Source organism: Anolis sagrei, chromosome 1 (assembly GCF_037176765.1).
Source record: "Anolis sagrei isolate rAnoSag1 chromosome 1, rAnoSag1.mat, whole genome shotgun sequence".
NCBI lineage: Eukaryota > Metazoa > Chordata > Lepidosauria > Squamata > Dactyloidae > Anolis > Anolis sagrei.
This window is the reverse complement of record NC_090021.1, coordinates 39,701,137-39,718,985: the sequence shown is the minus strand read 5'-3', so window position 1 is coordinate 39,718,985 and position 17,849 is coordinate 39,701,137. Positions and strand designations below refer to the sequence as shown.

The window sequence follows — 17,849 nt, the reverse complement described above, 5'->3', positions numbered from 1 at the left end:
ATTGTTTGGGCCTGGCTTCATGTTAGCAGCCCCAAGTCCCCATTGGGGAGATGGTGACGGGGTATAAATAAAGTTTTATTATTATTATTATTAACATGACGAAAGCACTCACGTAAAAAGATAGGGTTTTTTTTTCTTTTTGCCAAAGTTATTTAAAAGGTGATTGTCTTTATGAGGGGATGAAAGACTTCGCTTGCCTGTAGAATCAATGCAGTTCGACGCCACTTCTTTCTCAAGGTCTTTCATCTTCTCTGCCAGGGACTACAGCTCCCAGGATTCCACAGCATTGGGCTCTAGCGGCTAAAGTGGTGTAAGACTTCATTCATTTTACAGTGTAGACCAGGCCTGGGCCAACTTGGGCCCTCCCTTCAGGTGTTTTTACTTCAACTCCCACCATTCCTAACAGCCTCAGGCCCCTTCCTTTTCCTTCTCAGGTGCTTAAGGGAAAAGGAAGGGGTCTGAGACTGTTAGAAATTGTGGGAGTTGAAATCCAAAACACCCAGAGGGCCCAAGTTTGCCAAGCCTGGTGCAGACACATCTAAAATCCCCTTTCCCTTCATCGCAGTACAGTAATTTTTGATTCTGCCCTTTAATTTGCCTGTAAATCAACAAGCGGTCAGGAAAAAACAATGCTGTGACTATAAGTCATAAGGGGCATGATCAAAGGGAATTGTCAGCGTAAATCAGTGGGTCCGTGGCCCACAAGAACTAAAATATAGTCTGTGGCCTCACTTACTACACCTTTGCAACAAGAGTGACTGGTCTCACAAAGCCCTCTTATAGTGCCCTCTTATAGTGTTTTTTTTTTGTTTGTTTTTTTTGTGGGCAAGTAGATAGCAGCTACTGGATGGCATATGTTCTGTATCAGAAACTAGAGCTGATGTGGTCTATCTAATGCAATTTTCTGGAACAGCACCCCAAATAAATTAAATCTGAAGTTGACCAAAAACTGATTCGTAACCCTTTTGGTGCTAATGTTGTAGAGTGGTCCCTGGTCAAGTGGTCCCTGGGAACCACTGGCATAAATAGTACACTTCATTCTTCAAGGCACCCTGACAGAGCTGGCCACAGTTCTGCCAAAAGGTCCATGTGTATTTCAACTGAAACAGCTTCAAGAGTAGTATTTGCATAATAGATTTCAGTCCTCAAGCCATTTCATGTTACACTCATTCATTAGAATGAAAAAGACAACTCAAAAAGTATAGGAAACTATTCTCAATTCAGGAACAGAGAATCATTGTTTTCACATACAGGCTGAGCAAATCCAGAAGTGAATCCAATCACATAATTTTCAGTAAAATGTTAATGAGTCACCATTGTTAAAGATGGTAATGAAAAAATAGAACAAAGAACCACAACAATTAAAAATAATTAGAAATCTGAAAATGCAACATAAAAACTAGTATGTAACAACACACAAAGTTATATGAATTATAAGCCAACACTACACCTGAGTTACATTAGAGTTAGTTTATTTGCTGAAATACTTTGGTTAAGAAAAGTAGATTTGAAATAGCAATAACTGAAAATCAGTTCGATGAAGCAAAGGCTTTTTAAAATAGGCATCCCTGCAACTTCCCTAAGATCTTGTAGAGACTCCTCTCCCTTCTGTTAGGGCTTTGTTACTTTGGTGACTCAGATTTTAATGGAAGCCCTCAATAACTTGTTAAGCTAGAATGAACAAGGATCAAAACTGTGCACAGGAAATCACACCTCTCCCAGATTTTAAATGCATGACATACCAATTGAAAATATTCAAATGAATTGAGAAGACTAAAAACCTAGTGCCCACTTTATACTCATTCCAACATAATTCCAGTGCAGCACCCACAAGCAATTTTCCAGCTCATTAATGACTGCAGGTCTCCATGGGTTGTGGTGGCTAGATTTTAAGAGGCCCCCATATTGGAAAGCTCTGAACAAATATAATGGATGCAAAGAATCACTATCAGCATTGTAGAGACCCAAACCTTCCACTAATTGCATTCTTGTAATCTTCCCACGCAGCATATACAGTCTTCCAACTCTTTAAAAATCATATAAGTGGTTTGGGTTTCTCTTGCACAACAGACAAAAGATTTGGAGTGGGTTGAAAGACACATTAGCCTTGAAGGACGAGGATCATTCAACCATCTCCAGATTTAGGACCAAAGTTATCAGCCAGCACCACTAATAGTGAGGAATATCGTGGTTGAAGCTCAACAACATCTGGACTATTATCTTCTGGAGGATAAGGCAGGGTCCCCACAGGAGTTTGTTGAACATTTTATGTGAATCTCATCGAAGCAGTTGTCCTAGTTTTTGGAATGTGTTGTCATCAATATACAGATGATAGCCACTCTGTGGCTCCTTTTCACAGGGGGGTTGCTAAAATTATAAAATCTCTGTGTGTGCGCGCGCGTGCGTGCGTGTGTGCGTGCTGGCTGCAGTCAATGGATGTGGATGGGCACAGTTCTGTTTAATCCTACTGCTTTGAGTCAATAGGAAGATTACTCTGAAAATGATTGTTCCGCCTCTTGTGGATGAGGTAGCACTTGCTCAGAGAAGTCAGACTTGCATTCTTAGTTTTTTGTCCCTGATCCTTTGGGAGAAGAGAATAGGTTGCAGCTGTGGCCAGGTGTGCATTTGTACAGTCTCTGGCAGGATTACATAGCAAACCATATATCTCATCACTATTACAAATGTGTTTCATTCAGGTGGAACTTTTGCTGCATGCTGAATGTGGGGCTGACTTCGGCCATGTTTGTAACCATAGCTGCTTCAGAATGCTGCTCCTAAATTACTGATGGGCAGCTAGATGTGTGAAGGTCTGAAGAAAACATTGGGGTAAAAACATTTTCCTCTGCTGTTGCTGTGAATTTTTCGGGCTGAGCAGCTTTGATGTGGTATCTCTATTCCCCAAGATCCCCATAACAGACACCAGCATACTCATTAACTGGTATTTCCCAGAAGACATCACAGCCCTGTTTCAACATTGCTTCACTGCTTCCAAGCTACTTCCAGTGGGATAATGAATTCTGTGATCAGAAAGATGGAGTAGCCATGGGGAGCCCTCTTAGCCCTGTTCCAGTAAATTTTGTATGGAACACTTTGAGAAACAAGCCCTGGAAACAGAAAAAGCCCACTATATGGTTCCGATATGTGGATGACACTTTCACCATTTGGAGCCATGGAGAAGAAGAACTAAACACATTCCTAGACCACAACATCCACCCAAACATCCAATTTACCATGGAAAAAGAAAACGAAGGAAAACTACAATTTTTAGATGTCCTAGTCATCCACAAATCAAATCAATAATTGGGCCACACAGTTTACATAAAATCTACGCACACTGATAGAGACCTCTAACCATCACTCAGGTCACAAAAAAACCCCCACAAGTAAAACCCTAGAAGATTATGCCAACAGGATCTGTGAACCCCACCTCCTCCAAGGTGAACTGAAGCAACTAAACCAGGCTCTACAGGCTAATTGATATTTTATGATAGATATTGGAAGAGCTGCAAGACTAAGAACAAGCGATGGAAGTAAAGACAAGGATCCACCTAGAGGAAAAGTGTTCTTACCATACATCAGCGGAACCACTCACTGCATCAGGAGGCTGATGAAGAAACATAATCTACAAACAATCTACAGATCCACTGAGAAAATTCAACAAATGCTACATTCAGCAAAGGATAAGAGCAACCACTAATCTCTGTAAGAGTCTACCTTGTACCATCCAGCTGTGGACAAGTCTACATAAGGATTATCAAACACAGCACCCAAATGCGAATCAAAGAACACAAAATGTACTGCAGACTCATTCAACCAGAGAAGTCATCTATAGCAGAGTACATGATAAACCAACCTGGAGACAGCATATTATTTGAGAACACAGACATTCTAGACTACTGACAACTATTATGTCAGACTACACAGAGAAGTAATTGAAATCCACAAGCACATGGACAATTTCAACAGAGAGGAGGAAACAAGAAAAATGAACAAAATCTAGTTACCAGTATAAAAAATACCAGAACCAAGACAGTAAATAAGAAACACCTCTTAGAAACAGGAGAACTACAGATAACAAGCAATCAAGGGCCAATTATCACCTTCCAAATGAGATGCCTCCAGGCAACAAAAGCTAGGCTACCTGTATGCAGATACCCTCACTGATTGACTTTGCAAACTTCATGACTACTCAAATGCTAATTCAAACAGTCAATTGACTGTTATTTTAAACAGTCAAGAGTTCTTTCTCTTACCCTAGACATTCCACAGGTATATATACATTTCACTTGCATCACTGCCAACAGAACCTCTGAAGATGCCAGATGCAGGTGAAACGTTAGGAGACAATGCTGCTGGAACATGGCCATACAGCCCAAAAAAACTCACAGCAACCCAGTGATTCCAGCCATGAAAGTCTTCGACAACACATTTTCCCTGCTTCTTCCTCCTCTGTTTTATTTTTTCTGGAAAAACTGAAATGTGGGGGTGTTGTCTTTTAGAATAGTGAAGAAAATATTAAAGGCAAGATATTCATGAATTTACTCCTACCACATTGTACCACATTTCAAAATATGTAACTCAAAATGGTGGTCCGTAGAGTTATGCATGAGCCAGTGATGAACTACAAGGAAAGAAAGCCAATGAACATAATGAACATAGTGAGGGGAAGTCAGTTCCCCACATTGGTATTAGATATGTACAGTATTGAATGACCCGAGTCTTTTTCTTTTTCTCAGTGCTTTCCATGGAAATAAGTTTTATATCTGCTTAGCTGTTAGGTCTTTATCACACTATTTCTTTATGTGATACGTATTATTCCTACTCCAGCTAGTCTCTTGAGAGTCGCTGTTAATGCTGTCTATTGCATTCCCCCCCCCCCCTTTGCACTTTAAGAGCATCATTTACACTTTTTATTAGCAGTAATGGTGTCTTTACCATAACCATAACTCATTTCCTGATTTGTTCATCTATTTTTTTAAAATACATATTAGCTGTGATAGCACTATGATGGCAAAACAGCATGATGGTAGGGTGGTCTATAACATTATGAAAGGAGGAGATTCCATCTGAACATTAGGAAGAACTTCCTGACTGTGAGAGCCGTTCAGCAGTGGAACTCTCTGCCCCGGAGTGTGGTGGAGGCTCCTTCTTTGGAAGCTTTTAAGCAGAGGCTGGATGGCCATTTGTCAGGGGTGATTTGAATGCAATATTCCTGCTTCTTGGCAGGGGGTTGGACTGGATGGCCCATGAGGTCTCTTCCAACTCTTTGATTCTATGATTCTATGAAAGCAAACAAACAAAAGAGGAAATCGTCTTTCCTGCCTGAGCACCAGAAGTGCTCTGGGGCTTCTCTGCCAAAGGTTTCCTTGGGAATCCTTGAAGGAGAATAACCTAGCTACACTCACACTACTATCAGTAATAGAAAAAAGCACTATGAGATATCAGCCAAACTACTTACTGAATTATTACAGGAAAATGGGTTTGTTAACAGATTATTTCCAGGGTGAAAAAAGCCTGATATTTTTGACGACTCTACAAGGCAATAATGTCTGCGTCAAAATGAGATTAATGCATAGCAGTATAACAGAAACAAATAAAAGTTAAAAAATGATAAAAGCAAATGTAATTATTTTCTGAATAAACTATATTGTGACTGGATGTGCACTAGCTCCCAGTATTTTGCAAAGGCCAGCTTAAGGAGTGGTTTCCTATGCTGGTGTGATGGATAAGCTTTGTTTTTGCTTGAGGGCTACATTCCTCTGTGGCTCACCTTCTGCAGGGAGTGGAGAAAGATGTCAGAAGTGTTTCACCTGCAAAAAAGTGGGTGGGACAAACAAAAGTGGGTAAGTTCAAAGTTAAAGTAGGTGGGGTTGAGTGGTTATTGCTTATTCCATGGTTGAACAGCTCTTAGTATCAGGAAGTTCTTCCTAATGTTTTGGCGGAATTGCCTTTCGTTCAGTTTGAATCCATCACTCCATTTCTAGCCCAGGATATCTGAAGGGCTGTTTTATTTATCTGAATTATGCTTTGCTCTGCATAAGAAATCCAATATGGCTTCTTGCCTTCTTAGTGGTGACAATGTAGTTCTGGAATTCCTCCACCGGGACTGATTTCATCCCTTTCCCCCAAAGGTTTCAGAAAGTGTATTTACAGCTTTTCTGATTAAATGCATTGTTTATATTGTTCAAATATCCTAGGTAGTTTCTCAAATTATCTTCCAAGCTCTCATTCTGATTATATTGTTCTTTTTATTATGTTGTGAAAAATTATCTGGTGAAAGAAATAAATCATGGAAGTCAGCCTACTGAATTAAAACAAAGCTTTATGTTTTCTTATTAATGTTTCCCCTTCCCCGATTGCATTCACAAATAAACTTTTGAGCAATTCTGTACTTTTTGACTCCTCACAACTTGTGAGTCAGAAAACACAGAAAGATAATTAATTCTTCATGAAGCAGTAATACCTAATCCCTAATAGTTACATGGCCCAGTAGTTGCAAGGTCCTTGTGGAGGATACAGTAATAATGCAGCAGAAGCAGTGTGCATCCCAAATAACCTGTCCGCCACCCTTTTGCTTTTTACAACTTCTTTGCTCCACACATCAAATTGCTCAGACTGAAATGAAAAAAGGACACAGAGGACAGAATGTCACTACTTTCAAATTCTGTAGTAATAGGATTGCCATATACTGTATGTCTAAAACAGCATATATACACCCAGCATTGCCTGGGTGTTAGAAGGACTATTGCCTGGCTGCTTTCTCCCTTTCTTCCATGTTTGCCTGACCCTCTGGAAAGGCTTCCATCACAATATCTCCATGGCAGCCATTGATGTCTCCTTGGTGACTCTAGCATACTTTCATTTATTACCTCTCCCTCTAAGATAGTCTTTCTATCTATATACTACCATCTTATTGTTGCTTCTGTGCCCAGCATATATGTTAAATTTGTTTTGGGGGCCTATCCCCCAAAAGGGCTATTTTGTAGTTCAAACCCCTCAATTCTTTTAAGATGAATATGCATAGCATATTTGGTCCAGATCTATGAAGCCATATAGAAGCATGAGTGGTACAAACTAACCAACATACATACATATTTGACGTTTCTATATGTAGATGTATGTGGCTGCAAGAAACAAAAAGTTGGGATTTAGAGTAGTTGCTTTGATTCTATAGGGAAATTTATGCATGAGTTTAAATTTTTCCTCTTCATCTGCATTCCCCTTCTCTCAAGTATCATATTTTAAATGGTAAATATATTGATGTGTAAATCTTGTAAGTATTCTAATGGGATAATTAAATGATTTTTAGCTTAGATTTACAACTGTTTTTCAGCTTTAAATTGTCAGTCATTTTGTTAGTATTTTAAAATAATCTCATGACATTATTTTGCACGATGAAAAAAAACAGTTGTTTGTCTTACCTCAAATAGACCCGTGGAATAAAAGGAGTTTACATCCACGATGACTGACCAGGTAGCCATTGATTCAGCTATTTGGGACTATCAGTTACATTCATGATTATAGCACTATCAGTCAGTGTAAATTCTCTGCATGACTTCTCAGAAGTACATTCGATAGATCTTAGTTTAATGTACATGTGTATAGCACTGTGCCCTGTACATTTCTGCCACAGCTGGTGTTCTGCTTCTGGAGCCCTATCAGAAAAGCTGGAATTGCTCCAATCTGCAGTTCTATGGAAGATGCTGAACTGAATCCACCTTAGTTTAATTTTCCTCCCAAATTGATTAGATTTTCTAACAGGCTACAACACATATAACCCTAGTGGCTGGATTAATGCTTTTTGTGTCTGCATCTGTGTGCTGCATTCACAGCTCTCATTTGTGTGCACAGTTCGTTATCCAGATAGACTATGTACATGGAAAAATTCAGACAACCATCTATAGTTTTAAGAATTATCTTGGATCTGGGCAGGAGATAATAAATGACTCCTTTTTCTGTCAATTTTATATTAAGAGTCATGTAAACATTGCAAAAATGTTGTTTGTCAATTAGCAATTCATAAATCATTCAGGAAAAAATCCAATAAATATGCAAACACATGCATGCAAATGTGCCACACGTTATTTAAATTGGTTAAAAACTATCTAAAGAGAGAACAACAATAATGAAAATTGTATTTTCATGTCATATAGATTCATTGTATAAATTCCAGGTCCAAACCTCTTTGATGGAAGAAACAGTGTAACACAAATTGCTGTGCTTATAAAGCTTTTGTTTGTATTTCATTCATAGCCTGTTGGATGAGGTGAGGCCCTGGTGCTACAGCAGCCCCAAAACTGTTTTGGAGACCCTTGACCTCTCCAGATGTCTAGCAAACAAGAGTGTCTCCAGAAGAGGCAATTCACTTTTTAAATCGATTGTAAGGCCCCCTTATAGTGCTTAACTTCAAGGAATATCTATTTTACAAAACCAGGAGTGGATAATCTGCCTCTTCTCTCCCCCCACACCCTGCGGTCTGTGTGGGCCAGAAAATTGCCCCCCACCCAGCCTGCTGTGGTTACTCACCATCTACTGCGATAAGACAATATATTTTTCTGGGGTGATTGTCTTCTGTGATCTGTTGCAGTTGATTCAGTGTCTGTTAATTCTCCCCTTCTCACTGGTTCATTTCAGCATTGTCCCCCTCAGGCTGACAAAATCTGCATAAATTGTAGGTACATTACTGGTGGGTGGTCTCTCATTCCACATTTACCCATCTTCCCCCATCTGTTCAAAAGCCCTTTAGGGTGGCATTCACTTCTCTTGTTTAAAGGTCAGAAGATGTCTTGGGTGCCAGTCAGGTAATTTGTCTGAGATGAATGTAAAGATTGATAGGTGTTGGTGCAAGGAGGGAAACAGCTATATTTCCCATTACAGTTTTTTAAAGGAATGGTCCGTTGACTCTTAGCTTTCTGGTAGTATATGTATGTCCCTCACATGTTGGCAAAGGATCTGAGAAATAGAAGAAAGATAGATGGGCTCATTGAGTTGTGGGGCATTGGTAGAGACGTTTAATTTCAATCCCACACTTGTAAAAGATTCTGAAGTGATGGAATGAAATTAAATTCTTTGCCTGTTAGGCCATAGAATTCTTATAAGAGCAAGCATGTTTTAAATTTGTTACAAAACACTCTGAAAATACAGGCTGCAAGCCAGTGCAGAATGGATTCCCTTGGGTTTTGGAACACCTCTTCAGTAAACATATTAAGAACTGCGCTGTAAGACTTTGTTGGACTGCAGCCTTAGTCTTTTCATTGAATCTGCGATATCAGAAGGGTTTGAACTCCAGGGTGAGTTAAACCTGGAGTTCATTGACCATAAGGATAATGAAAACTAGTACAAAGTGACTTCTGAAGCAGAAAGTAAATCATCCTAACTTCATTCCAATAGATTTTGCAGAAGGTGTGTGTACAAAATCACACACTTTCTTGATAGTAGTAGATATAGCATATTTGCTCAAATCTAATGCTCACTTTTTTTCTTTTTTTTGCTAAATAGCCTCCTCAAAATTAAGATGGGCATTAGATTCACATAATGTGGTAATCTTAGTACGGAGCCAAAGCAAAAGGGGAAGCTACTTCAGGAGTGCCTAGAGCTCCTATTAAAGTTAAAGTGGATTCATTCTACAGCATAGATGCATCCCAAGGTTTTCTTTTCCATTGCTGAAAGCTTTAGTGTTCTAACACTTTTGTTTTAAAAGAAAGAATTATAAGCAGGCAGCCACCATAATACACAACCTCTTTTATTCAAATTACAACAAACACACTTTTTGCCGCTGTGCATTACATTCACCAGCAAATACTTTTTTTGGTTTCAGGGTTTTGAAAATTGAAGTGCGCATTAGATTAGATGGTGCATTAGACTCGAGTGAGTAGATTGTGTTAAAAATAGTGAAAAAGAAGGCCATGTTAGATAGTCCTCAGCAACATTCAGGCAACCCCTGTTTACATCTATAATATCCCTGACAATGATTCAGCATTGCTTGAACATTAATTATATATAAACAATAATTTCAGAGGGCTAGAGTAAAAGGGTTTACACCTTAACATCTAGAATACAATGGTGGGCAACTCACAAAGCTATAGGAATAACAATACCTTCCCCAGAACTTAGAGGCCTGAACTCTTGTATTTAATAACCCATTTTCTTTTACATTTTCCACTATATGCATCTCTGAGCTTATGTTAGCAAGGGCAACTTTTCAAATTTTTTTTTTTGGACAAAGCTTTTTTTTTCCTTCAAAAACAGGATAGATGAGAAGAGATCGATGGATCTGGCAGAATTGCTAGTACATTACATGCCCCTTATGAAGTTTAAAAATAATTTTAGGAGGTGTTAAGGTTGTATGTCATATACACCAGTCTGGAAGAGCTACTTTAGATCTATTAAATTAATAGCTGGTGGTGAGTCAACATATAGGCAAATCCAGTTCATCCACTAGCTCTCCTCTACTTGGTACATAACCACACTATTTAAGCCATTGCCTTTTCAGGGAATTCATATGACATTTGAGTATAAATGTCCGACCTTAAAGAAGTGATCCATTTGAAAGGAGAGCATACATGTAATTCATAATTTGCTGTCACAACATGGTTTCAACAAACTTTTTTTAGATCACAGAGTGGTGGAGATATTTGTTCAGCTGATGTTGAGTCAGCTGTGTTGTCAGTGCCATCTGTGCCAACTTCATAATTTGCATCATATATATATAATAGTGTAATAGGGTTAGAACTGACAGTCAGCATAGTAGGTGGGCATGCCACTTGCCTCAGGCAGGAAACCACTATTGCTATACTGCCACAAACCATCAGTGTATTGTCACAGCTGAGCAGTTTAAGGTATAGGAATATATCTGACATGTTTCTTCCCTTTTATGTCCTTGGCAGTATGTAAATATAGGAGCAAGATCTTTAATACTAGCGCTAGACCTGTTAAATCATTGAAAGGGATATATTTCCTGTAACAACATGATTACCATAAGAACTGACATCACCTGAAAATTTGTATTGATTTCTCAAAGGGAAATGGACCTTATGTGGATGTGGAGAGCTTTCTGGTAGAGATCCGCATCTTCATAGGAGGATCATTCCCACGGTCGTAAGGGAGAGAGACTACATGCCAGTAAAAACTGACTTGTGTGGGTAATAGTGTCTCATTTTGTGCCATGCACGTAATTTCAGAACTTCCTGACTGTGAGAGCCGTTCAGCAGTGGAACTCTCTGCCCCGGAGTGTGGTGGAGGCTCCTTCTTTGGAAGCTTTTAAGCAGAGGCTGGATGTCCATCTGTCAGGGGTGATTTGAATGCAGTGTTCCTGCTTCTTGGCAGGGGGTTGGACTGGATGGCCCATGAGGTCTCTTCCAACTCTTTGATTCTATGATTCTATGATTCTATGATTCTATGAAAATGCACTGTGGAAATAAGCACAGTGCTAATGTATCTTAGGAGATATGGGTTGGGTTTTTTTTTTTCAGTTTCCTTAAATCTTGTTTCCTACTTTCCTAGATCAGTTAAAGCAGGAATGTAGAATTCTAATTTTCCAAGGTTTGGGCTCAAGCAGCATAAGAGATTTGGAGAATTACATTCAAAAACATTTGGAAAACCAAAAAATCTTTCCCCTTAAGCTAAAGAGTATTCAGTGCTTTTCAAAAGTAGTAAGAATAAACATATCCTGAAAGCATTTTAGGATGCGGTACTGCTATGTCATTTAATCAGCCTTTCCAAATTTCATGACCTTTACATATGTTTGATAACAGTTCCCATCCTCAATGGCCATGCTAGTTGGAATATGTTTGAAGTTATAGTCTAACACATCTGGAGGCCTCAAGTTTGGGAAAAGATGTTAAGGATATAATCTAGTCAAAATTAAGCACTTTGAGACATATACTCTATTCTCTCACTGAAATCAGTGGGACTTGGTAACATTTAACTTCTGCTGGATGATGCCACTCATGGTCAGAAAACAGTGTGGCATTGTTGCTGTTTCCTGTTGTAAGAATGTATGGTGTGTCTAGAATCATATAAATATTCACCCATGCTCTTGGGCAAGCAATAATTCACTTTAATATGACTCACACAAAACAAGTTCCTGGTAACTAGTATTCCCTTTGCTTCCTTTTAGTGAAACTATTCTGATTTCTGCTCTGTTGGCCAATGACAGGCAGCAATGGTTGCATATCCTGGTGTTGTAGTTACACCCTTTTTCTGTGTTTCCCTTGATGGCGCAATGTGGAGTCACAGAGCCATGGCTCCATCTGCTCTCTAACTCTTCTGACCCTTTTGGCTGCATGAATAGCATTGCAAATGCTTGATTATTCAGTGAGCATGTGTGCATTCTACCCTGCTTCAAAACTGGCATACATAGCAAGCATTCTGTTCATTTTTCACAACAAGCCTGTGAGGTGTGTTGAGTGGATGGAGGGAGAGAGAGAGAGAGAGAGAGAAAGAAAGAAAGAAAGAAAGAGAGAGACTCACCTGTTCAGACTTGCTCAGCAAGACTCATGAATAAACTGGGATTTTTGCACTCAGGTGGTCTTGGCTCAGGGCCAGTGCTCTGCCAACTACGCATCACAGTCAGTTTTTAAAAAACCTTTGCTGTTGAGCTTAAATACCTTTTTTTCAGATCTTCATTGACAGGGAATGCACTTAATTCAGAAACATGGCCCTGCAGATTTGGGTCTTTAAACCAATCCTTGCTTATTGAAGGATCCTAGGGGTTCTTGTCAAGAAAAAGCAACTCTTCCAAGCTTTGCTTTGCCATCTGCACTCTTGTTCCGCAGCTGCCCATTTGTATCATACAGGTTTCTCAGGTGAGCCAGTGCTAAACAGATGAGGGTGGAGTTTTCATTAACCTGAAAATTAACTACCTGCTACTGAAAATTCAACTTGGATATAATGAAGACGGAGCCTGAAAAGTTAGTTCTCATCTTGTTTGCAAGCAAGGAAATACTTAGTTGAAGGCTTTCATGGCCGGAATCACTGGTTGCTGTGAGTTTTCTGGGCCTTATGGCCAGAGAATTCTTCTGGAACATGGCCATTCAGCTCGGAAAACTCACAGCGATCCAAGGAAATATCTGTTGTTGTTTATTTTTGTTTCACTTCAGTTTCCTCAGATTGTTTCTCAATTACCACATCAGTCATTCCTGTTTGGCATGCTCAACTAAAAAATGTGTCAAGCTCTCTTCCAAAAGACATACTGTACAGTCATGTGATGCTTTCCCTCTCATTTCCTACACATTTGGATATTCACAGACCTGGTTGATAGTTCACAGTAATGCCCTCAAGACACATTGCCTGTGTGCTCATTCTTCAGCTGAGTTTGTTGGCAACCTTGCTAAGATGCTAATTAGACAAATGTGAATCTGCTCTGATATGTAGTCATTTAGTATGTGTGGGTCTATCTGTCTATAAGCTATAATTCAATCTGGGGGAACATCAATAAAGGGAAAATAAAAATAAAAGAGGATCGAGATTTGTTTTGTCATTTGTTTTCTCTGAAACTGGGCTGCCAGCATTTCTTGCTCTGGTACTTCAGAGCCGTCGCAAACTCTGTTCCTGCGAGAGAAAACCTTGCTAGCATGTCCCTGACGTCACGAGACTCCGCCTCTCTCCCCGCCCCTTTCTCTGCCCCTTTCTCCATGCGAGCGTGGTTTTTCCTTTGCTAGGGCAGCATTGCCCGCATTTTCTCTCAGTTGGCAGAATTCAACTGAGAGAAAATGCGGGCAATGCTGCCCTAGCAAAGGAAAAACCACGCTCGCAAAGAGAAAGGGGTGGAGAAAGGGGCGGGGAGAGAGGCGCAGGCTCATGACGTCAGGGACTTGCTAGCAAGGGTTTCTCCAGCAGGAACCTAGTTTGCGACGGGCCTAACACTGGTTAAAACAGATCCACAACAGTAAGGCAAGCTAGTAGAGAACTGGTTTTGCTGGCAAAGCAGTGTGAATCTTTGAAAACAAAGGTATACCTCAGTTAACATAGTAGACGTCATTCCTGGGCATTGTTTCTTTAAAGAATATCTGGTACCAAAGGCAGAAATAACATGGAAATCATATGGATCAGCTTCTACACCAGAAAAAATAACAGTTCACCATGTTTCTTTAAACATTGCATTTTTTAAAGGCACATATAAAATGAAACAATCAAATCAAGTGAGCTATGGAAATAAACACATTTTGAACATTGTAGACTCAAGCCATCTTAAAGGCTTATTTCAAAGTGCTGATGTTTTTAAATTTCACCAGCCTTCACTTCACTTGTTTTTCATTTATAGATTTTTTAATATGCTAGGAGGAAGTGTTGAGGCAGACATATTTGCTTCCCCCCCCCCCCCTCTATTTGCTGTTCATGCATGGTCAGAAAAGAATTCTGGAGGCAACAGCTGTATATCTTGCCTGTTACAGGCAGACACACAAAGCTACAGTAGGATCAAATAGAGTTTTCTCTGATCTCAAGCTTTATTACTATAAACACAGCTGTAAACCAACACTAAAAGTCTGTGGAAGTTGAGGCACATTTATCTGCTCTCTGTCTTGTGCTGTTTATACATGCTTAGTGATTCTGGAGGCAGCTTCTATTTACTTGCTTGTTAAATGAAGGTAAATAGAATCCTATTATTTCCCATCTCAAACTTCGTTTATTGCATTGTTTACTGCAAACATGCTGCCGCAATCTGACACTGAAATTCTGGATTTCTCCAACCTTGTTTCACTACTCCTCATGCCAGTGCTTCTAAAAACAAACAGCTGCTTGACAAAGGATGAACAAGCCTGGCATGAACTAAACCTTTTTGCAAAAAGGAGCTTCACTGTTAGAAGTTTTGGTAACAAATGTATGCCTTTACCATCTCATAAAACAATCACATTGATTGATTTGTACACTAGAGTCTCACTTATCCAATATAAACAGGCCAGCAGAAGGCTGGATAAACAAAAATGTTGGATAATAAGGAGGGATTACGGAAAAGCCCATTAAATGTCAAATTTTACAATTTAAGCACCAAAACATCATGTTTTACTACAAATCGACATAAAAAGTTGTTCAATACACAATAACATTATGAAGTAATTACTGTATTTACAAATTTAGCACCAAAACATTGCAATGTATTGAAACAGCTGTGGATGTGGATCTGGGCAGGAAGCAGACTGCATTGGATAATACAGAACGTTTGATGAGTGAAGGTTGGATAAGTGAGACTACTATATCTTGCTTTTCCCCATATTTAATTTTTTCTAAGACCCAAGTTTGAATACATTGTCAGAAACTTTAAAGTTAAATGTCTCTGTGTAAGGTCTGCTGTTTACAGCAAGGAACAGAGGTGCACATCTGCCCTTATGATTGACAGGGAGTATGAAACCTCTGGATTCACCAATTGTGTTATAAATACCAGGAAACTGACTTTGTCTAGTCTAGCCTTTCTTTCTTCTCAGAGATACTATGCTAGATGGCCACTATATCTATGCCCTGACGTATCATTATCACTCATATAACAGGTATTCGTCTTTCTGTGCTATCTTCTACTGTGGAAATATGTATAAGAAGGTAGGTGTACCACCAAGTTCAACTCTATTCTGTAGGCTTGAGAACAACCACCTCTGTATGGGAAATAAGACATGTTTGAAAATATCTGAAATAGGAGGAATAATCTTCCTGAGCCAAGTCAGCATGTTATTTTTCTCTCTGTAGGGTAAATGTTACCATTTTTGACGTTATTACTTGTATTTTGTAGAAAGCAGAAGAGTAGAGATTTAAGTCACTGAGACGGCAGCCAACTAGTTTGTCCCCTGTGAAATTAGTGCCATACATAGCATTTTATTACAAAATTACATTCCTATGCTGATGTTTATGTTATCAGTAATAATGATTTTGTGAATGGACAGTGCTGATATGACTCTCATGGATTCGTTCTGCATTTCCTTTCCCCTCACTATTTACAATTCTGTCTTTAAGTATGCATACCTTTCAAGATAACATTTCATGCATTAGATGAAATGGACTGTACTCTACATATGTTAGTTTTATGTTTCTAGCTATCTCTTTGTTGCCTTTGCTATATATCAGATATATATTCTTCCAGATCATCCTATAATTATTGCAAGTATTTATGTATTTCGTGACTTCATTAAACAATTATCCTCATATTTTTGCCTACTGAAAAGCTACTTGATTGTAGCTCAGTGACAGAACAAATTCCTTACACGCAGGAGTGGCTAGGAAGTCTAATTTTGTTGTTGTTGTTGTATTCTTTTTAATGTAAAGATCTGGTAGCAGATGATGTAGAAAACTTCTTTCTGGAACCACGAAAAGTCACTTCCAGTTAGAGTAGACAATACTAAGGTAGATGGACAAATGGTTTGAAGTGATAGAAGGTATCTTCATTGCTAGTGTGGTGCAGGTCACATAAGTCCAAATCTTCCCTTTATGATAAGTGTGGCCTTCAGCAACTGAAGCTAAACCTAATTCACAGCGTTGTTGTGAAAATAAGGTGAAAGAAAAAGCTCACCACAAATATGAATAATAATTTATTCTTTGTGGATTCTGTGGCTCACACAAACAGTTATCTAGGTCTGCGCATTGCAATGTTGGGAACATTCCAGAATCTTACATAAGTATTTTGACAGTAGCCCCACCCATCCCCAATGCCACTATATAGCACCCTTCCCACCTAACTCTCGGTTTGTTTTCTCTCCACTGCTGCAGCAGCATTGCTAAGAATAATTCAGATTGACTCTGTGGTTCAGCTAAATTTGGTTTTGGGTTTTCCTCCTTTCTACTTCAGTTTTGGGTGCTTGTTGTACTTCCCAGTCTGATTTCATTTCTTCTGACTACAGACATTGCTTCTTGGCAGAAACAACTAGACTAGCCCATTTTGGATTTAGCAGTTCCGGCTTGAGAGTCTTCCACACTGGACCATTCACTTGACCTTACATCTCCATCTTGTCAACTTCATTCTTCTGACATCAAGTCATCATCCAAGGATGTGAATAAAGATTCCCATTGATCATATGACAAGCCTCCTTGTCCCTTGGAAGTTACTTGTATGCTTTCCTCCTCAGTGTATTCAGTCATCATTTTAACTGGAAAAGAATCAATCTCCACCTATATCAATTGCCAGGAGAGGTGAAGATATGGTGGCCACAGGCTGGGACAATTGTTTGACCATTGTCTGTATCCCTGTAATTGTTATATCTACTATGTCTGATGGGGGAAATTCTAGAGTCGTTGTGATCCACAGGTTCAGAGTGCACAATCAGTTCCTATACAACTTCAACACATTCATGCTGAACATGCAGCTCTACCTTTGCTACCAGTTCAACCACCTTGGGGAAGTTATTCTTGTTGCTGTCATTGTGCTTCTTCAATCTTTTTGGATTCAACTTTATCTCCCTGCTCTAGATTCCCACAGCCATAGCTGTCAGACATGTACTGTCACAGATATGAGCTCTCTAGATCAAGACACTCAATACCATTTAGATTCTCCTGTATGTTACTATGGGAGGTCACTTTCAGCAGAATAATATCACCGAGTCTGTCCATACCATTGTCAGTACCATACTGAATCAATGTGGCACCCCCCTCGCTACAACATCAGACATTCCACTGTTAGCATCCTTTGTAGACTTCTCTAGCTAGACATAATTCCTGGCATCCAGACATGTTTTCTATCTGAAAGGCATTCTTCATCTGGAAGACTTTGGGCTAGCAGCTATACCCAAATCCAACATGCTTCCTCTCAAGTTCACTGCAGTGTTCCATTGGTGGGAGGTGACCCAGGCAGAATCTAGAACCCCTTCTGCCTCTACATCTAAGGAACATTGGTCCTCCACAATGTTATCTGCTTCTGAACTTTGTAGATG

At 39.4% G+C, this 17,849-nt stretch overlaps 1 long non-coding RNA gene across 1 annotated transcript in view; it reads right to left on the bottom strand.

Annotated features, from left to right (window-relative positions):
- Positions 1-5,735: 5,735 nt before the first annotated feature.
- LOC132761369 (uncharacterized) overlaps positions 5,736-17,849 on the bottom strand; it is a 25,552-nt gene continuing 13,438 nt past the window's right edge. The window contains exons 2-3 of the long non-coding RNA XR_010909248.1: positions 8,527-8,660; positions 5,736-5,810 (exon numbers count right to left, since the gene is read on the bottom strand). This is a non-coding gene — a long non-coding RNA (uncharacterized lncRNA). The remainder of the gene's footprint in view (positions 5,811-8,526; positions 8,661-17,849) is intronic.